Source organism: Suricata suricatta, chromosome 2 (genome assembly GCF_006229205.1).
Source record: "Suricata suricatta isolate VVHF042 chromosome 2, meerkat_22Aug2017_6uvM2_HiC, whole genome shotgun sequence".
NCBI lineage: Eukaryota > Metazoa > Chordata > Mammalia > Carnivora > Herpestidae > Suricata > Suricata suricatta.
In genome coordinates this window covers 89210845-89234019 of record NC_043701.1, presented here as the reverse complement: position 1 = coordinate 89234019, position 23175 = coordinate 89210845, and the positions used below count along the sequence as shown (strand labels likewise).

At 35.9% G+C, this 23175-nt stretch overlaps 1 long non-coding RNA gene across 1 annotated transcript; it reads right to left on the bottom strand.

Moving 5' to 3' along the window:
- Positions 1 to 1916: 1916 nt before the first annotated feature.
- Positions 1917 to 22551, bottom strand: LOC115306895. The gene is made up of 3 exons (XR_003915486.1): positions 22409 to 22551; positions 20881 to 20937; positions 1917 to 1937 (listed from the first exon to the last, which is right to left on the bottom strand). It is a non-coding gene; the product is annotated as an uncharacterized LOC115306895 (long non-coding RNA).
- Positions 22552 to 23175: the final 624 nt, after the last annotated feature.

The following is a 23175-nucleotide window of genomic DNA, read 5'->3' as shown; positions in this document are numbered from 1 at the left end:
GTAAAATTACTTCTTTTTTCTTTTAATAGTTTATTGTCACATTGGTTTCCATATAACACCCAGTGCTCTTCCCCACAAGTGCCCTCCTCCATCACCACAGCCTCTTTCCCCGCCCCTCCGCCTTCAACCCTCCATTTGTTTTCAGTATTCAATAGTCTCTCAGGTTTTGCCTCTCTCTCTCTTCCCAACTCTCTTTCCCTCTTCCCCTCCCCCTGGTCCTCCATTAGGTTTCTCCTGTTCTCCTGTTAGACCTACTTCTCTTCAAATATTCTTTCTTTGTTTTTGATGCTTACAATAATGATTATGATAGCCACGTTTTATCTTGATAATTAAGTAGAAAATATAATTTCATATTAAATTATTTATAAATGTTTTGAGAAAGAGTGCAAATTAAATAAGAAATACTCTAAAGAAATATACTATTAAGTCTTTTTTTGTTAAGATCTGTCTATCTGTGGACAGTATAATGGTCAGGAAAATGTAATGCTGTTGTTGAAAACCTTGTCATTGTTTGCTGACCCAAAATTATTTAATATTTATGAAGTATCTATAAAGTTCACTGGAAACCCACAAAGCCTGATATTTATCTGAAGGGGTGTATGCTACAAAGCCAACCTCTATAAAGAATGACTACTGACAGGTCTGATGGAACAAAGGGAAATATTTTAGCAACATGCAATTCTTCCTTTAATATTTTAATTCTTCCTTAAGGCTGCTCTCTTCCTATCACTCACTGTTCCATCAAAACAGGTAAATGATATATATTGTCTTACAGCCACCACTTAGCTTCATGTCTCTGGTCTTGCTTTATAATAATGGTATATTTTACTTATATCCTAGCATATTTATCTTCTCTTCTTTTATGAAAACTGTTGATTGCCTGTAGTCTCAACTTCAAGTTCCTGTGAAGCTCAAATGGTTGACTTTTTCTAATAGTTTTTTCTTCTATTGTTTTTTTAAACTTTTTTTTATATTTAGCCTTATGTCTTTTTTTTTTATTTCCACCTGAATTTGTAGTTTGACTTTTAATCTCCTATTTATCTTTTGATTATTCTGCACATTGCAACCACCATGACATTCTTAGCTAATGAACAAGCTTAGAGCTATTTGAGACTTACTTCCTACTTGCTAATAAAATTTACCCTGGGCAGAGAATCCTGAAGTTCTCAAAGCCAGTCACTTAGGACTCCTTAGATACTTTCCATCCTGCACAATGTTATAAATTCATGGCGATACATTGTATAGCCCACTCTCAGCAGCTAGATTTGAAACATGCTACTGATTTAAGGATAACATATTCCTTTGAAGTTTATATGAGATCATTACCATTCTTGTTGCTCTGAACAACTTCTTAGAATTTGGATGAAATCTTTAAAGATCAAAAATATTTTCATATTTCCAGTACAGATGGTCTGAGAAGGTATAACTCACATGGAAGAGCATAGAAGCCCATGTAACTGAAGCCGAGTTTAAGGAAACTATTGCAAGAGAGAAAGTCGGGTGTGTAACAGAAGAGGTGGAGTTCTTTCATGGTGGGCAGCTTCTAAGCTGGCTCCCAATGTTATCTACCACCTGGTATTCCTCCTCTTGTTTAATACCCAACCCTTGAGTATAGGCTGGACCTAGTGACTTGCTTCTAGTGAAGACAAGATAGCAAAAATCATGTGATATTACTTCTAAGAATAGCTTACAAAAGACTCTGATTCCAAACTTGCTTGCCTTCTGGACCTTATATTGAGAAACTCTGTTCCCAGGTGTCTGAGATGATGATGAAATGTTGGGTCAGGTTTGCTGTAATGTTGGGGTCCAGACAAGGAAGTGGATTGTGGTGAAACTTAGAAGGCGTCCAGGCTCTCCTGATTTAAGCTACTAGTAGATTAAAATATTAGCATGCTTTATTTCTTAATTATTTTTTCCTTGAGTTCATTCCATATCCCCTGTGAACACCAAAAAAATAATAATTCAGTCTTAACTGAGATTAGAAAATTGTTTATAGGTCTTAATTTTATACCAGAATGACTGGGTAATGTAGTTATCAGTAGTAGCTTGAAGCAGTTTATAACATTATAAATATTTGTTCTTATTTAGCAGTATAAAGTAGCCAATTCTCCTATATTCAGAGCAATTTCTTAAACTTATAAATAAACCACATTCCTAACAAGTGGGTACTCCTGTATTCTTTTCATTTAAGTTCTGTGTATCCTAGTAGCCTGCCAGAGAGCAAAAGAAGAAAAAGAAAAACATGAAAACAAAATGTGTGCGATCAAAAATACACAATTCTTCATGCTTTGTGTGTCTTCAGGATAACCAAATTTGTAGAGCAGGGAATAATTGGCCTTGAAGTAATAAAGAAGTGACAAGAATTAATCTATTAGCATTATACATGGATAAAAGATATGACAAATACAAATACCAGACAATGAGCAACAATTGACTTCTGAGAAATTAGGACCAAAGTATGAATTTCTTCATTGTTGCTAGATGTGAAGGAATATAAGACAAGAAATTTATTGACGCTTTTGGGGGGGGGGGCAAAGAACTGTGCTGAAACTTGGAATATTAGATATAGTGCCTGTCTTCAAAGAGTTTATAATTTAACTTAGAAAGGCAAATTTACAATTACTACACAGCTTGCTTAAGTGCTATAATTGAATAATACACGATGTGTTCTGGAAGAATCTAGGTTAGACTAAGGTATGGGTTGAAAATACTTCTGGGTAAGATCATCCTGGCTTGTGTATGTAAAGATATTCAGGAAGGAAACAGACTTGGGATGGAATTATGTACCGAGCGTGATAATATTCACAGCCATTGAGGTATAGACTGTGTTTGAAGATCCGGAAGCAGCCAGGGAGGTTGAAATAGATGAGGGAAGACAGGGCCAGATCAAAGATGACTTTCTTATGCCAAACCAAGGAGCATAACATTGATTCTCACTAGAGTAAAGTTCTGTGCACCAGCACCACAGCATGTGGGCTAGGTTGAAATGACACCATGTTTATAAAAGTATCTTGAGTTAGTATTAAAAATCAGAAAAAAACAAATAGATTCTAAGATCCTCAGCCTGTATAAGAGAAAACTGGTGCACGGGGTACTCAAGTTTGCACAGCTAGTTAACAGGAGAAGCCAGGATTTCAATCCAGATACACTAGCTACACAGGTGTCATATTTCATGACCACCTTATGATCAAGAGCTCGAGGATTTGAAATGCGTGGCATTGAATATCCAGGTGACTGACCACGGCATATCAAAGAGAAACTAGTGCCTGTGATGGAACATCAGTAAACCTTCCACTTGCTCTTTGGTTCTGTGAGTTATAATGAAAGTTCAATTTGGAAGAGACTAAAGAGAATATTATATATTGACCTTTAAAAAATCTTTTTTTGTTCCTTCTAAGTTTGTCTTATGCAAAGTTACTGTCCAACTCCTATGGCAAAATGTATATAATATAGTTAATGAAATTTCTTAAGATCCTTTAAATCAAATGGCCTCCACTTCCTCTCTTTTACCTCGAGTGGTACCACAACTCAGTGAGGGAGTCCTGGGACTTGTAACTTGTGAATTAACTCCTCCAAGATTGGTATGTGTGGCAAGGCTGTAAGAATGGCAATGAAATTTTAGCTTCTGTGAGAGGGTACTTATTTCCTTAATTTTCCATCTGCTTTATTTTCCAGGACAGAAGGAATAAGAATATTTTTGTTCCCTTTTAATTTTGAGACTCTATTTATTTTTGAAAATAAAAAAAATTCAGAGAAGCGGAATAATAAAAATGAGGAACATTACTAGCATTTTTATAACCAAGAGATAGCCACTACTAAACTTTCTGTGTATTACCTTCAAGATACATTTATTTGTAAATGCCATTGACCCTTGAGAAACATGAGCTGTGTGAGTCTATTTCTGTGCAGACTTTTTTTTACAGTACATAAAATTCCTATACATAAATACAGTACCATAAATGTATTTTCTCTTCCTTATTTTTCTCTTAATAACATTTTCTTTTCTCTAGCTCACTTTATGGTTAGAATACAGTATATAATACATAAAACATATAAAATATATGTTAATCAACTGTTTTATCAGTAAAGCTTTTAGTCAACAGTGGGCTATTGGTAGTTAAGTTTGGTGGGGAGTCAAAAGTTACACATGAACTTGACTGCAGAGGGGTTGGTGCCCATAACCTTCACATTGTTCAAAGATCAAGTGTATTTTAAAATTTGTATTTATAGGGGGGTCTGGGTGACTCAGTTGGTTAAACATCTAACTTTGGCTCATGTCATGGTCTCATGGTTTGTGGATTCAAGCCCTGTGTTGGGCTCTGTGCTGACAGCTCAGAGCCTGGAACCTGCTTCTGATTCTGTGTCTCCCTCTCTCTCTGTCCCTCACCTACTCGTGCTCTGTCTTTGTCTTTCAAAACTAAATAAACAATAAAAAAATGTTTAAAAAATTTTTGTGCTTACATGGACATGAAAGTGTTGGCACATTGTACAAACATGATCAAATAAATTTTCCAATCATCTTTCTAAATCCTTTTGTAATATTCTATGGCATGGTTGTATCCTCATTTATCACATAACTCCTCTGTTATATAATATATTATGTATAATTCAACTTTGGACCATTTAGTCAGTGCTAATCCTCTCCCTTAAAAAATACATTAAATTCCTATGCATAAATATTTTCACACTTGTCCTATTTTTATTCTTAACATAAATCCTTAAAAATTGAATTCTTAGTCCATGTGTGTATTTTTTAAAAGCTTTTGGTACATGTTACCAAATTCATTTTTCAAATGTCAACAAATTTATATTTCCCATCATTGTTTTTACTTTTTGTTCAGTCTGATTATAGAAAAATAGTATCCCATTCATTTAATTTTTATTTCACATACTTTTAATATATTATGATAGGTATGAGACTGGGACCTAGTGATATATGTTTTTTTTTTCTAAACGATTATCTCAAACCAAATATTTAATCCTATTCCCTCCTAATTCAAGTGCTCCTTCATTTTATTACAAGTATATATGTTAGGGTGTATTTCTAGATTGTTCTCTTATATTCCAATGACCTGTTTAATTCTTATGCTCATGTCATATTTCATTACTTAATAATAATATTAAATGCATTTTAAATTATATCTCAAATACACTTCTTTAACAAAATATTAAGATATATTCTTATTTGTTTATTCTTTTTATTTATTTATTTTGAGAGGGAGGGAGAGAGAGAGAGAGAGAGAACGAACAGAGAAGAGGCAGACAGACACAAATCCTAAGCAGGCTCCATGGCTCAGTGAAGAGCCAACATGAGGCTCAGTCTCCTAAACCGTGAGGTCCTTACTTGAACTGGAATCAAGTGTCAGATGCCTAACTGAGGCAGCCAGGTACCATTTATTTATTTGTTTATTCCTATAAGAAACTCTAACTGGGATATTGAGTGAAATTGTACTAAATTTATAGCCTCACTTGGCTCAACATCTTTGCAATATTGAGTGCTCACGTTGGTCATCCCTTCATTGAGGCAAACTTGTTATATCAAAATATATTAATTTTCAACAGGTCTTTCACATAGAGTCTGTTCCTTTTTGACATATATTACTGGGTATTTTGTTTTGCTTTATTCGGAGTGCCTTTTTTTTTTTTTAACTTTGTATTTCAGCCCCAGTTGGTTAGCATCCTCTGGAATATCAGTTTCAGGTGCACAGTGCAGTGATTCCGCAATTCCACACGACACCCGGTGCTCATCACAGTCGGTGCGCTCCTTAATTCCCATCACCTCCTTGACCCAACTCTCCCAGGCCCCTCCCCGCTGATAACTCTGTTTGTTTCCTATAGTTAAGAGTCTGGGCATGCTTGGGTGGCTCAGTCCACTGAGTGTCTGACTCTTGATTTTAGCTCAGGTCATGATCTCACAGTTTGTGAGAGCAAACCTTCGTGTTGCGCTCCTCACTGACAGCACAGCCCCTGCTTGGGATTCTCTCTCTCTCTCTCTCTCTGCCTCTATCCTGCTCAAACTTTCCCTCTCTCTCTCAAAATAAACTAAGTTTTTAAAAAGTCTGTTCTTGGGGTACCTGGGTGGTTCAGTCGGTTAAGCATCTGATTTGGGCCCATGTCATGATTTTGCAGCTGTGGGTTTGAGTCCCGCATCCGGCTCTGTGCTGACAGCTCAGAGCCTGGAGCCTGCTTCATATTCTGTGTCTCCCTCTCTCTGCTCCCTCTCCCCAGCTCATACTCTGTCTCTCTCTCAAAAATAAATAAACAGTAAAAAAATAAAATTTAAAGTAGTCTGTTTCTTGGTTTACCTCTCTCCCTTTGATTTGTTTCTTAGATCCCACATGAGTGAAATCATATGGTTTTGACTTATTTTGCTTAGCATAGTATTCTCTAGCTCCATTCTTGTTATTGCAAATGGCAAAATTACATTATTTTCTATGGCTGAGTAAAATATATATATAAAATATTCATTCATCAGTCGATGGACACAGGCTGTTTCCACAATTCAGAATTATAGATAATAATAACTGGTAACATTGAGAAGCATGTATCCCTTTGAATTAGTAGTTTTGTATTCTTTGGGCAGTGTACCTAGTACTGAAATTGCTGGATTGTAAATTAGTTCCATTTCTAACTTCTTGAGGAAACTCCGTGCTGATTCCCAGAGTGGCTGCACCAGTTTGCAGTCTCCCCAAAAGTGCCAAAGGGTCCCCCTTCCTCCACGTCATCAGCAACACTTGCTGTTTCTTGTGTTGTTGATTTTAGCCATTCTGACTGGTGTGAGGTGATGTCTCATTGTAGTTTTATTTGTATTTCTCTGACAATCAGTGATGCTGAGCATCTTTTCATGTTCCTGTTGGTCATCTGTGTATCTTCTTTTTTAAAAAATCTTATGTTTTTGGTTTTGTTTTGTTTTGTTTTTTTTGAGAGACAGAGACAGCATGAGCAGGGGAGGGGCAGAGAGAGAGGGAGATACAGGATATGAAGCAGGCTCCAGGCTCGGAGTTAGCTGCCAGCACAGAGCCTGATGCAGGGCTCGAACCCATGAACCGTGAGATCATGACCTGAACCAAAGCTGGACGATTAACCGACTGAGCCACCCAGGCACCCCTGTATGTCTTCTTTGGAACATTGTGTATTCATATCTGCTGACCATTTTTAATTGGATTATTCGTTTTATGGGGTGTTGAGTTGCATGATTTCTTTTTTTTTTTTTTTGTCTGAGAAAAAGAGACAGAGTGTGAATGGATGAAGGACAGAGAGAGAGAGAGACTCAGAATCTGAAGCAGGCCCCAGGCCCCAGGCTCCCAGTCATCAGCACAGAGCCTGATGTGGGGCTCAAACTCACGAACTGTGAGATCATGACCTGAGCCAAAGCCGGACGCTGAAGCCCCTGAGCCACCCAGGCGCTCCGAGTTGCATAAATTCTTTATATATTTTGGATACTAACTCCTTATCAGATATGTCATTTACAAATAACCTTTCATACTGTAAGTTGCCTTTCAGTTTTGTTGACTGTTTCCTTCGCCATGCAGAAGCTTTTCATTTTGATGAAGTCCCAATAGTTAATTTTTTCTTCTGTTGCCCTTGCCTCGGGTGACATATCTAGAAAGAACTTGATATGGATGATGTCAGAGAGGTTACTTTCTATGTTCTCCTATAGGATTTAATGGTTTGAGGTCCCACATTTAAGTCTTCAATCCATTTTGAGTTAATTTTTGTGTATGTAGTAAGAAACTGGTCCAGTTCTGTTCTCCCGCATGTTGCTGTCCAGTTTTCCCAACCCCAATCATTGAAGACATGGTCTTTTTCCTACTATATATTGTTTCCTACCTTGTCAAAGATGAACTAAACATACACTTATGGGTTGACTTTGGTTTTTTTTTAATTCTCTTCCATTGATCTTTGTGTCTATTTTTGTGCCAGTACCACTGTGTTGATCACTACAGTTTGTAATAGAACTTGAAATTGGGAATTGTGATGCCTCCAGCTTTTTCTTTTTTTCAAGATTGCATTGGCTCTTTGGGGACTTTTGTGTTTCTATACAGATGGTAGTATTGTTTGTTCTAGCTCTGTGAAAAAAGATGTCAGCATTTCTATAAAGAGCGGATTAAGCGTATAGATTTCTTGGGGGTAGTATACACATTTTAACAATATTTATTCTTCTGACCCATAAGCATGGAATGTCTTTCCATTTCTTTGTATCCTCTTCAATTTCTTTCAACCTTGTTTTAGAGTTTTCAGAGTATAGGTCTTTTATCTCTTTGATTAGGTTGATTCCTACATATCTTACTGTTTCTGGTGCAATTGTAAATGGGACTGATTCCTTAATTTCTCTTTCTGCTGCTGCATTTTTGGTGTATGAAAATGCAACAGACTTCTGCACAACAATTTTGTATCCTATCACTGTACTGAATTTGTGTATCAGTTCTAGCAGTATGTTGATGGAATATTTTAGGTTTTCTATAGAGTATCATGTCATCCCCAAAGAATGAAAGCTTGACTTCTTCCTTCCTGATTTAGATGGCTTTTATTTCTTTTTGTTGTTGGATTGCTGAAGTTAGGACTTGCAGTACTTCATTAAATACTAGTGGTGAGAGTGAACATCAGAGTGGGGTGTTATTTTTTTTCCTCAAAGCATTATTTGATTAAATGTAAGAAAATTACTCAGGGGCACCTGGGTGGCTCCATTGGCTTAGAGTCTGACTGTATCTCAGATCATGATCTCGTGGCTCATGAGTTCGAGCCCTGTATCGGGTTCTGTACTGACAGCCTGCTTCAGATTCTCTCTCCTCTCTCTCTCTCTGCCCTTCCCCTGCTCGTTCTCTGTTTCTCTCTCTCAAAAATAAATCAACATTAAAAAATTAAAAATAAATCAATAAGTGAAAGAATGTTATTCATGTAGATATATTTGTTTTGTATCCACTTTTTGTATTTATACATTGGTTTTAAACAATTTCAGTTGATTCTCTTTGGTTTCTCAATGAATAGTCATATCCTAAGTAAATAATTTTGGCATCCTGTTCTATGTCTCCCATTTCTATGAAAAGCTGCCACCCTCTCTCCACATTATCAAATGATCAAAAAGTTTAAACAGAAGCACAGACCAGAGGACATATGTGGACTGTGACCTTGAAGGGTTATCCCTTGTATCTTTCTCATGTCCAAATGCCCAGCATCAGTGATGAATTATTTTTTAAAGAAATTAAATAAATTCTATAGCTCTCATTTGATGTATTTTTCAAATATATTTTTTTTATCTATTAGAAACTTTCTGCTTATAGTTCAGAGTAGGCTTTTTATTTTTCTCTTATTCTTCAAGGCTTAATAAGTTCCTTAAGGATTTAAGAAGACACACAGCAAGCTGGACAAAAATGGAAAGGAAATCAGAGAAATCAGTACCCCCTCTGCCCTGCATAGAGTTTAGCATAGTGTCTGGGACAGACTTGGTTCTGCATAAATGTTAAAGAAAAACCACTAAAAGTCCTGGAAAAAAGCAGTGCAACTTCTTAAACTGACTTGGATTACTAAGTCTAAAATTAAAAGGAACTTCTAACACTATCATCTTCACTTCTGGGAGCAAGAGGGAAATGTCACTAACTGAAAGACTATCATTGATAAGAAAAGCATATAAAAACTCTGTTATCACTTTAAAGTGACAGCATTTGAGGGGAGCCTCAGTGGCCCATTTGGTTAAACGTCTGACTTCAGCTTAGGTCATGATCTCACCATTCATGAGTTGGAGCCCCACATTGGGCTCTGGGCTGACCTCTCAGAACCTGCAGCCTGCTTCAGATTTTATGTCTCCCTCTCTCTCTGCCCCTCCCATGTTTGCTCTCTTTCTCTTTCTCTCAAAAATAGATAGGCATATAAAAATTTTTTAAATGTTAAAAAAAATTGGCATACTGCTGCCACATTTTCCTCAGCCACATCTATAAGAACAAATAACAGCACTAAACAGTTACTGGGTTTAAAACTGGAAAATTACAACTGATGACAGATAATCAATTTCTGTTCCAAATCTGGAAAATATTTGTATTCATTTCTCCTTAAGTTTTATGAGGAAACTCTATTATTATTACTCCCTTTTTAGGCATCTTTCTCAAAGTGCAGAAAATTAACATAAGTACAAGGTTCATTGGACTTTGACTATATCATATAGCATATTTAATTCATTTCCTTTTATTGGCGCAACATAAGTTACTACTACTTCCATTATTTAGGAAATGTAGATAAATGATTCGCACTTCCATTTTGAAAAAAAAAAGTTATTTGAGTCAAGAGTTAGTTAAGAAAAATAAAATTAAATCTGACTTTTAGCATGTTTTACTATGGCCCATTCCTTTAGACAATTAATGCTTAGGCTTGATGATCATGATTTATTTTGAGATGTCAGTTTTAAGATCGTGAAGGAAAAATGTTCAAGGCAATGATAATGTCCCACTTTAAAGTTCTTGTGTTTCTGCTTAAGTGGTTATAATAACACATGCTGTAGAAATTTTCTATATTTATTTTAGAATTACTGCTATGTGCATATGCATTATTCTTGGTAGGATGGGCTTCTTCATATCTAGGGCGTCCCACTATGATGACTGATTATGTTCCAGCTGGTCTTTCTCTACTTAGGAATGAAATTTTTCACTAGAGTAAATTTAATCAGACAATCTTGTTAAATGTGGCACTGGTCCCAATCAGTTGAAAGTTTTAAAAAGAAAAAAATAATATATGAAAAAAGACAAAAGCTCCCGTCTTTAATGGCATGAACTTCTCCAGTGTGAGTTCTGAATTTGGACAGACTTTGAATCATGTCTTGAATTCATCACTCACTGGCTCAGTGACTTCAGAAAGCTGTGGAATACTTCTAATTCTTGGTTTCTCTAAGTTGGAGAATAGTATTAATAACTGCATGTTAGGCTTATCATGAGGGTAAAATGAGATACAGCATGTATGTATTTAGCCAAGTGTCCCCAGATGGTAAGTAGCAATAAATATTTCCTTTTATTGTTACTATTATGTTTCCTAACCAGCATCAAAGAATAATTTACAAATCAACTGCCTGCATCATTATCTCTTGAGATAACTTATTAAAACATGAGTTCTAAGTCTCTCTCAGTACTGTTTCAAGATCTGAAGGCTTGAGTCCTAGGAATCTGTATTTCTCAAGAAAATCCCAGGTGATTATTAAAGTTTTAAAACCATCATTTAACCCTGGAATTTTCTTTTATTATTTTTTTTAATTTTTTAAATGTTTATTCAGTTTTTAAAGACAGAGACAGAGCGCAATCAGGGGTGGGGCAGAGAGAGAGGAGAACACAGAATCTGAAGCAGGCTCCAGGTTCTGAGCTGTCAGCACAGAGCCCAACATGGGGTTTGAACTCAGGAACCATGAGATCATGACCTGAGCTGAGGCTGACGCTAACCAACTGAGCCACCCAGGCGCCCTTATTTCTAATGCTGTTTTCTTATCACATAGCTGTAGTTTTAAGTCACTCTTGAGTAATTCTATTGTTTCATACTCACAATACTCCATCTTCCTAGAGGACAGTAAATGAATATTGCTAGATATGTATTTAAAATGCCCATCCCCTGGGGTACCTGGGTGGCTCAGTTGAGTGTTAGACTTTGCCTGAGGTCATGATCTCATGGTTTGTGGTTTCAAGACCCGAGTTTGTGCTCTGTGCTAACAATTCAGAGCCTGGAGCCTGCTTCAGATTCTGTGTCTCTGTCTTTGTCTGTCTGTCTGTCTCTCTCTCTCTCTCTCTCTGCCCCTCCCTGCTCATGCTCTGTCTCTCTCTGTCTCAAAAAATAAATAAACGTTGAAAACAAAAATTTTTAAATGTCAATCCCCTCCTCTCCCACCTTCCCAAGCTCAGGGCCTTTCGTGACAGCTTCCAACTTCCCTGGAGTCTCCCCGATCTCCTTTCCTCCCTGCCCACGACCACTTGGATCTCTCTAATGCACTTATTAGGCACTCTTCCTATCAAAACTTTGAGCAGTTCACTTTTCTCTAAATGGTAACTTCTAAGACGCTGAATGTCCGAATTAAAGTCGTCAAATATAGCCCCTATCTCTCTTTTTGGCCATGTCTCCTGTCTCTGACACAGTATATTCCAATGAAAGAGAAAAACTCATCATTTCAAGTAACTAATTTTGCCTGCTTCAGTGCCCTTCCTTCAGTCAAGGAATGACTTTAAATTTCTTCCCGTTGAAATCACTAAGATCCCGCTCGAACATTACTTCCTCCCAAGAGCGTTTCCAAATCTTTCCAGCTGGAAGAGATTACCTCCTTGAACCCCTTAGTTAATAACACTCTTCCAACACTTAGATTTTTCTTTTTTGTATTATGTCCCCTGTTAGGTTTTTATTTCTTACAGACAAAAACACATCATCTCTTCTTCATCCCTCATGGTGCTTGACATAATTCTGGTCTTAAAATGATCATTCTAAAGTAACCACTGAATGAATGAATGAATGAATAGTAGTAACCTGTTGTTTGGCCATAACGGTTTTCTAGAGACACTCAACTTATAAAATATTTACCTTGTGGCCCTGTTTTTTTTTAAGCTTATTTATTTATTTTGAGAGATAGCATGCATGTGCAAGCTAGGAAGGGTCAGAGAGAGTGGGGAAGAGAATCCCAAGCACACTCCATGCTGTCAGCCCAGAGCCTCATGCAGGACTTAATCCCATGAACCAAGAGATCATGACCTGAGTCATGAGTTAAGAGTCAGAGTTTAACTAACTGAGCCTCCCGGGTGCCCCCCTATCTTTTGACATGTTTAATTACTCTGGGAACACAAGGCAATTCTTGCTTTATTGAATGTATATGGACCTTGGAAATCATCCATCCAACGCTAGCACTGCAGTTTAGGTATCTCAACCCACAATGACTTGCCCAAATCATACTGTTAAGGATGACAGTGGGTCCAGTTGGACTAGTTGAACTAGTTCTCTGTCCCAATGATTTATACATTTATTTTATCATGAATTAGTATGCTTACTTTACAGTTAGGTATAGTATATTGTATAAGCTTGTATAAGTTTATTGCTTCAGTAATGCTGTATCATCAACAATCACAAAAGTTTACTGGCACACAACAAGAAGCACTGATCCTCATGTGTAAGATTCTGTTGACTGTACTCCAGCTGAACTATGCTGGGTTCTGCTTGAGGCTGCAATTCATGTGGGCTCAGCTGCAGACTGACAGCTGGGTTCAGGTTTTCTACATGTGACTTCATATGGGGACCACATCAATGGGGCAACAGCTACCTGAGGCATTTCTTTCTTGGTTTGTCACAAGGTCTCAAGAATTAGACTGATCTGTGACATTATCATCTTTGCCCACATTCCATTGGCCAAAGAAAGTAATTTGGTGAAGCCCAGTATAAATGCTTCTGATGTTAATGGGGGGACCCCAAACTAACAGTGCAAAGTGTATGGATGCACAGGAAAAATAAGAAAAATTGAGAATAGTAATCTACCTACCACATGTTTCTTTATAATTAGATTTTACTATGTTTACATTTACATTTTATACCTGAAATATGAATGTATGTCAAAAGATACGATTATATGTATTCCTTGTAACAAGGGCAACTTGAAAAGAAAATAGGTAAAAATTTACCAATATGAAAATTTAGTTTCTATATCTCCATTACGAAACTGGAAAAAAAGTATATTCAATTTTGTCTTCATACTTGACAAAGCTTTTTATGATTGACCTACACTAAGCATTCTCTATTACTCATAGTTCTGTCAGCGTGAGAAATTACAGTGATTTCATTCATGCTAACAGTTTAAATAAGTAAAACTCTACTTAAAGATATTAAGGGATTTGGATTTTGCTTCCTATTTGCACCAGCAAACAGAAGAATGAAAATGTATAATTTTTAATCTGCAGTGATAAAACTTGTGAGAAAAGTGCTTAAAAGACAGAAAGTTCTAGGTGTGCTTGATTGGCCTAGTTACACATATGACCCTGGATTTGAGCTCAGGTCATGATCTCCCAGTTCGCTGAATGGGACTCTGTCAGGCTCCGCACTGACATCATGGAGCCTATTTGGGATTCTCTCTCTTCCACTCTTTCTGCCCCTACTCCATGTGCACTCTTGCTTTCTCTCAAAATAAGTAAACATTTTTTACAAAGATAAATTTTTTAATGATTACCCTGGTTGAATCTCATGCATGTGGCCTAAACTCAGTTTCATTAAACTCTTCCTTAAAGGAAACCTCATAAAGCATGTTTGTATAAAAAAACATTGCAGAGTATTTTATACATTTATATTGACTGCCATGTGAAAATGATATCATTAAACAAAATACCCAATTCCTTGCCTCCTTGAGTGATTGGCAGTGATTATCTATAGTCTAAGCAAAATATTATGTAAGAATACTTTGTTAGACTCTATTCAATCTTATTTCAGAAAGTTTACTACTTTGCTATGATATTTAATAAGATCTACAACCAAACCTTTAGCTATAGATTTTCTTACTAATTCTGGGATGGTCAAGGGTGCCAGGGTAGCTTAGTCACTTGTACAGCTGACTCTAGATTTTGCTTCAGATCATAGTCCCAGTCTCATGGGATTGAGCCATGCATTTGGTTCTGCTCTAGCTTGGAGCCTTCCAGAAGAAATAAATAGGCTTGCATATTGACTATGTCATCAGAGTCATGCTTGACTGAGGAACCAAGCCCTTCCCCCATCTTCCAGTCATCCTGTAAAACTCCTGGGTTCCTGTGTGGTCCTAAAGAGGCAGATAGATGTGGTTAAAATGACTAAAGTTGGATCTCTTACAAGCCAAGCAAGAAGCAGCAGCTTGGAGTCAGATTCAGTTTGACTTAATGATGAGAAAGATAATGTGACATTTATTGCTTGTCACTTTAGGAGCTAAAAATTATAATGGCAGCAAGTATTGAGCAGTTAAAAACTATTTGACAATGAAATATAAACACAACTGAATAATTAAATTATAATTATTTTCCTTCCCTCTAAACATCAAAAGGCCAAATTCAAACTGTGTGTGTGTTGTATGTGTATATATATATTCTAATAGAGTGAAGATAGTGTCATTGTTTGTAGAATGGATCATCGTGGATAAAAATTCTCTAGGATTTTTTAATGCACAGAGAAATGTAAAGATCTCAAAGTTATTTTTATAACCCTAAGGGGTAAAAATTTTTAAATTCAGCCTTTTTTCACACTTATGGATGTACATCAGTACACATTCAAGAGATTTGCCTCTACAAAGCTTAGTTATTTCAGGAGATAGGCCGGTGAACTTGTCAGCATGATGTAGTGGTGAGAAAAACATTCTACTGTGCGTCAAGTATCCTGACTCTAGTCCCAGTGTCTGACCTTAACTCTGTGGATGGGGTTACATTGCTAAACTTCTCTGGTTCCTAGTGATGTCATCTGTAAATTTAAAAGATGGTAATGAGAGATTCCAAAGCTTTAGCCAACTTGAATTTTCTCTTATACTTTTTCCAAATACTTCATTTTCCTGGGTTGTGGTCGAATGTCCTAAGAGCCACCATCTTCACTGCCATTCATGTACTAATATTGCCAGTTAAAAGAGTCACTCTAATGATTCTTTCATCAGCTAACAATTTCAGAATTCTCTTTTTTATTGTTTTCAGAGTCCATTTGTTTGTTTTTAATTTTTTAATGTTTATTTGAGAGAGAGAGACACACACACAGATCATGAGCAGGGGAGGGTCTGAGAGACTGACACAGAATCTGAAGCAGGCTCCAGGCTGAACTGTCAGCACAGAGCCTGATGCAGGACTTGAACTCACGAACCGTGAGATCATGACCTGAGCTGAAGTTGGCCACTCAACCGACTGAGCCACCCAGCGCCCCTTCAGAGTCTGTTTGAATTCCACAGCAAAGTGTCAGCACTATGACTTTAAACTCACACCAATATTTCAACAAAGGCAACATTACCCAACTCTTTATTCACAAGATACCCTCCAAGTGGTTTGATGTTGTTTCAAAGAAAATCCACAAAGGCTCCCTTATATTAAAATTATATAACAAAAATAAGTTGCCAGCATTGACGACACCTTCAAAGGATGAAACCTGAAAGTATTTTAGGCAATGCCAGTGTCTTTGAAATAAGCATCATCCTTAAATTTATATATTGAATTTAATTCACTAAATATAAGAAATGTATGCTTGTCTTATTTAATTTTCTTTCTTCTTTCTTTATGAAACATCAGTAAATTTCATTAATTGTAGGAGGTGCTAGGCTGAGGCAGGAAAGAGTATATATTTACATTGTTTGCTCTTCTTCTTCCAACATAATGATACTATACTTATATCATTGTTTAGAAAGGAGGCTTCATTTTCTGCATATGTACGTTTTAAACTGAACACAAGATTATACTTCAGAAATATAGGGAGACTGATGTGGAATTTCTGAATTAATTTTATAGGAGGTGAAAAGCAGTAGTTCAAGCCTATTTTGTTTTCTCACCACGTTGAATGTTTTCCTCTTCTTTTTTCTTTTTCTTTTATGCATTTTATGTTTACTTTATCTTTATTAAATTTAATACTAGAAAACTAAAAATGTATATACCTTGCAAGACTCCAATTAAGAAAAATAGGTGAAATACCAAAGCATATAGGAAGATGTAGTTATATTAAGCAAAAAAAAACACCCCAATATTTATAGAAATGCCAATTTCAATTAAGATTTCTTGAAAATGTATAGGTCTCAGAAGGGATAACAACTTAAACTAATAAAACATCAGAAAAGCTGCAAAATCATGCATATATTTTTTACTTTTTATATGAATTGACACATGTTACATTAGTTTCAGGTGTACAAAATAGTGATTCAGCCTCTCTATGTGTTACACTGTGCTCACTATAAGGGTAGCTACCGTGTTTCATAATACAATGCCATTACAATATAATTGACTACATTCCCTATGCTTTACTTTTATTCTCATGATTTACTCATTCCATAGCTGGAAGTCTGTATCTCGCATTCCCTGTCACCAATTTTGCCCATCCCACCATCTTCCTTCCCTGTAGGGAAGTTTGTTCTCTGTATTTTTAGGTCTGATTCGACTTGTTCATTTGTTTACTTATTGTTTTGTTTTCTAGATTCCATGTATGAGTGAAATCATTATGGTATTTGTATTTCTCAGTCTGACTTTCTTCACTTAGCACAATACCCTCTAAGTCCATCCATGTTGTCACAAATGGTATGATCTCTTCCTTTTTATGTCTGTGTAATATTCCTGTGTGTGTGTGTGTGTGTGTGTGTGTGTGTGTGTTTGTGTGTGTGTGTGACTGCTTCCTTGTCCATTCATCTACCAAGGGACACTTAGTTTGCTTCTATATCTTGGCTATTATAAAAATGCTTCAATAAACATAGGGGTGCCTATATCTTTTCAAATTAGTATCTTGTTTTCTTTGGGTAAATACCTAGTAGTGGAATTCCTGTATCATATGGTATTTCTATTTTTAAGTTTTTGAGGACACTTTTTACTGTTTCCCACAGTAGTCAAAACAATTAACCTTCCCACCAACAGCAGGAATTTTTTTTTCTCCATATCACTGGCAACATGTGTTATTTCGTGTTATTTTGTTTTTGCCATTCTGGCAGTTGTAAGGTAATATGTCATTGTGGTTTTGATGTGCATTTTCCTGGTGATTATTGATGTTGAACATCTTTTCATGTGTCAGTTGGCCATTTGCTTGTTTTGTTGGAAAAATATTTGAGTCCTCTGCCCATTTTTTAATGGGATTATTTAGTTTTGTTTGTTTTTGGTGTTGAGTTGTGTAAGTTCTTTATTTATTTTGGATATTAGTCCCTTATCAGATATATCATTTACAAATATCTTCTCCCATTCTCCATTTTGTTTTCTTGATAGTTTTCTTCACTGTGTATATCTTTTAACTTTGATGTAGTCCCAATCATTTATTTTTGCTTTTCTCCCCCTTTCCTTAGGAAACCTGTAGAATTTTTATGGTGTCAGATGTCACATCTAGGTCTTTAATTCATTCTGAGTTTATTCTTATATATGGTTTACAACCTGGTCCAATTCATTCTTTTCATATAGCTGTCCAGTTTTCCCAGGACCATTTATTGAAGAGATTATCTTTGCCCCATTGTATAGTATGGCCTCCTTTGTCGTAGATTAATTGGTCATATAAGCAAGGGTTTATTTGTGAACTCTCTGTTCTGTTCTATTGATCTATGTGTCTATTTTGGTGCCAGTTCCATACTGTTTTAAGGACTACAGCTTTGTAGTTTATCTTAAAATCTGGAATTGTGATAGGTCCATTCTCAAGATTGCTTTGCCTGTTTCAGGGCCTTTTGTGGTTCCACACAAATTTTAGTAGTATTTGTTCTAGTTCAGGGAAAAATGCTATTGGTATTTTGATAGGAATTATGTTGAATCTGTAGTTTGGGGTAGTATAAACATTTTAACAATATTATTTTTCCAGTCCATGAACATGGAAATCTTTCTATTTGTTTCTGTTGTCTTCAATTTCTTTTATCTGTGTTTTATAGTTTTCAGAGTGCAGATCTTTTATCTCCTTGGTTAAGTTTATTCCTAGATATTTTCTTTTATTTTTGGGAGGTAGAATGTAATAGTTTCCTTAATTTATCTTTCTGCTACTTTGTTATTGGTGTATAGAAACATTACTGATTTCTGAGTATTAATTTTGTATCCTGTAACTTTACTGAATTTGTTTACTATTTCAAATAGACTTTTGGTGAAGTCTTCAGTACTCTCTATGTGTAGTTGTACAAATCTGGACAGTTTAACTTCTTCCTTAGCAATATGGATAATATGGATGCCTCATTTCTTTTTTTTTTTTATTGGTCTGATTGTGGTGACTAGGACTTCTAGTATTATGTTAACTAAACATGGAGAGAGTGAATCTTGTTGTTTTTGTTCTTGATCTTAGAGGAAAAGCTCTCACCTTTGAGTATAATGTTAGCTGCAAAATTTCCATATGTGGTTTTTATTACATTGAGGTATATTCTCCCTATACCCACTTTGTTGAGAGTTTTTATCATGAATGGATACTATATTTTGCCAAATGCTTTTTCTAAACCTATTGAGATGATCATGTGATTTTTATTTTTTGTTAGTGTGGTGTACCACATGGTCATTTAAATTTGAATACATTGTTGAATAATGTTTTTTCATCCCTCCACATTTTATGTATATGCTATCATGTTGTACATATTTTTAAAAATTTTATTTATTTTGACAGAGAGCAAGCACATGTGTGTGAGTAGGGAAGGGGGAGAGAGAGGGGGGAAAAGAGAATCCCACCCAGGCAGGGCATTGCCAGTACAGAGTCTGACATGCGGCTACCATGATACCATGACCTGAGGTAGACTCAGAGGCTTTGCCAACTGAGCTACCCAAGTGCCCCATTTTATACCTTTTATTTATAATTTTCTTCTGAGGTATATTCCTCTGCCTACCAATTTTGCTTGACATTCGGTGTTTGTTCCTATAGATTAGGAAGAATAGATACTTGTCAATTAATTTTTTTTTTTGAGAGAGAGAGAGAGGCAGTGAGAGCAGGGGAGGGTCAGAGAGAGAGGAAGACACAGAATCTGAAGACAGACTCCAGGCTCTGAGCTGTCAGCACAGAACCCCATGCAGGGCTCAAACCCACGAACTGTGAGATCACGACCTGAGCTGAAGCCAGGCACTTAACTGACTGAGCCACCCAGGCACCCCTAGATACTTGTAAATTTAACAGAATGGTGTCTCTGTCTCTCTTGCTTTCTCTCTTTTTTCTCTCTTCCATCTCTTTTGCCAGTCTATCTTTTGTTGTGCATAAGCTGTTCAGTCAGCCCTCAGTTCTTCAAGAGGAATTGCTCTCTAAATAGGTATAATATAATGCTGTGGTCTATGAAGGAGGTGAGTTAACAGTGTTTCTACATCACCATCTTAGACCAGAACCCTTATTTATGATTTTCATTCTTAAAATGCCCTTTTGGGCTCAGAGCCTGGAGCCTGCTTCAGATTTTGTGTCGCCCTCTCTCTCTGACCCTCCCCTGCTCACGCTGTCTCTCTCTGTCTCTCAAAGATAAATAAAAAACATTTAAAAGTGCCCTTTCATAGAGGCATCTGCTAGACATGTGTCCACTGCTAACTGAAGACCCAGAATATCAAAGGGCCAGCATTCTTTCAAATTTAAAGATTTGCGATGTTTCCTGGAAATCCCTTCAATAACTGTACAATTACAACTTGCATCCATATTTTTTGCACCCTAGCCTTTATCAGTGGGGAATCTTTACAAGACTTTAATGAGACTAAAATAAAGGCATTCACTTAAATTCTGAATACTCAGATTTGTCTACAGGATTTGAGGACAAGAAAGAGAGCAGAAAGGGTAGTAATTCATTTTATAGTTAAGAAAACGAAAGCAAACACATTATTAAGTGAGTTCCATCAAGTTAGAGAGGAAGCAATGTCAAGTCTCAAACATAAAGAATCTTAAGCCATTTATCTTTCAGTTTTTGAAAATAAAGTCAGGATGATTGATTCTCTCCTTAATACTTTTGGCTACATTTTGTACTTACAGAAGTACAAGAATTGTTGACCTATAAAGAAACTTTTCACCCACTCCCTAAAGCAATAATAATGCATAGAGCTAAATACAAATATAAAGACCCCCAAGTAAATAATCTGTGCAAAACTTGTTTTGTGAAGTGTCTGGAATTTTTACATCACCAAAGCCCTCATTCTTGGTAGCCTTAACCCACAGAAAATAAGCTAAGCAGTCAAATTGTAGGAAAATCTCATATGAATAGACAAATATGTTGTAAATATTTTCCTCTGCCCCATATTTTAAAAGTGTTTATATTTATATATGTACATATTCACATATGCTTACCTAAAGTGTGCTTCTTTTCAGTCCAATTTATTCTTCTCAACTCTTTCCTTTATAGACCTAAAAATTATGCCCATATCCATGGCTTTAGTTAGAAACCAAACTTTTTGTAATAGTTTATAAACCACCTCCTGACAATATAAGTAGCCCTTTCCTAAATTCCATATATTTACTTTACCAAACAGGACATGCAATTTTCCCTTCTTTGTTATTCTTCCATTAAAGACATGCCACTTCATGGAATTAAGAACTTTTGTTGAATGCAAGCCAAGTATTAAAATGAGATTATGAACACCAAATATACGTACACATCCTACCCCTTTCATTTTTTAAAGTGTGGGAGAATCGAAGAGATAATAATTCATAGGAGAGAATTATGAAACATCTAAGCAGTTCTGTCCTAAGATAGGAGGGCACTCTTATATAGGTTTTCATTTGTATTTTTCTCCCAAAATATTATTTTATCATGAAAATGTTAGGAATTGGCTTGTATATACATGTTTCACTTCTTCTTGATACTGGTCATCTATTTAAGATTCTTCTTTAGAACTATGATATTTGCAGCAAATTAATTGGACGTTACATTTAGCTTTTCTTTCCTCCATCCTAATTTTTTCTCCCTATCTCCCTGCCCCCTCTTTTTTGTTTTCTTAGTAATAGCTAAATTGATCAGAGAAATTTAGAAAGGATTTGTGTTTGTAGAGTTTAGTGAAAAAATAGCAAGAAATTTTTTTAAATAGTTTTTATTTATATTGTAGGATTTCCTGAGTGTTTAAGTTTTGTATTTCTTTACACATTGAGGATCAAAGGAAGAACAGGAGATGGTCTCCCCATCAGCAGTGTCAGTCCAAAGAGTTGGAGCTATGAGATGGAGTAAGAGAAAGAAAAAAAGAAAGAAAGAAAGAGAGAGAGAAAGGGAACAAGAAAAAGAGAAAAGAAAAAAGAAAGCAAACAGGGGACATTAATAAGGGAGAAGTAAACTGGAAAAGTTATGAAGAAATAAAAATAAGTGTTAATGTTATTTATTATGTAGCCACTGTTTTAAGTATGTCATTAAATGATCATTTAAGCCAACAATAATCTTGTAAATTGGATGCTATTTTTTACCTGCATTTCAAAAGTATGGAAACAGAGCTTACAAATATTAAATAACCTCCTCAGGATCACACAGTTATTAAGTGGCCCCAGCAAGTTCTGAAATTAGGCAATCTAGCCCCAGAAATAGATCCTTCTCAATGTCTTCCTCCCTCCCATCTTCTTCAGTTGAATCCAACATATTTTTTTTATTATTATTGCTTCCTAGGCAAGAAGAAGTTTGTTTCTATTCTAAAAATCTCAGCTGCATTATCAAATTTTTTAAAAATAATGAGATAAATATGTATAAGCTGGGAGAAAGTGAATATAACAAGGAGCAATCTAAGTACTTGACAAAAGATAATTCCTTTTATCCTTTTATCAACACTGTGATGTAGGAATTTTATTTTCCCCATTTTGCACAACAAAATAAGGTACAGAAAGTAAAGTAACTCACCTCATGTCAAACAACTGCAAAGTAGAGATGCTAGGATTTGAACCAAGGCAGTCTGGCTCTAGAATCTGGGTTCTTAACAGGGGTTGAGTTGTCCGTGAGGCACATAGACACCATATTTTAGGAGGACACAAAAACGTTTTGTTTTGAATTTTTTCTAAAATCAGAAGTGAAAAATGAATATAATAACATCGATTATATAATAAATATAATGAATATAATATTGAATATATAATAATGATTCCTTATGCCAACACATACTTAAAATACAATAATATAATTTTATGTATGTATTTATTTTTCAATGAAGGAAACAGCCCATGAAAGCAAATGCATTCACGGTCCACAGATATCTGACTATAGCCATGTTCTTAGCTGTTATGCTCTGCTGCCCCTCATTAATGTCTAGATGACTTGGTGGCTCAGTAGGTTAAGCGTCTGACTTCAGCTCTAGTCATGATCTTAGAGGTCCTGAGTTTGAGGCCTGCATCAGACTTTCTGCTGTGAGCAGAGACTGCTTCAGATCCTTTGTCCCCCTCTCTCTCTGCCCCTCCCCTGCTAGCACTCCATGCTCTCAAGTATGTACCCTCTCTCTCTCTCAAAAATAAATAGACATTAAAAAAACAATAAATAAATAATAAAATAATAAATTTCACAGTCAAACATTCTAACAGTTTAGTTGTGGAAATAATTTTCTCCCATAATTACCTACTTATTATTTAGCATTCTATTTCCCAGTTAATGGCATTTGATCAACTTTCTAACCGAAA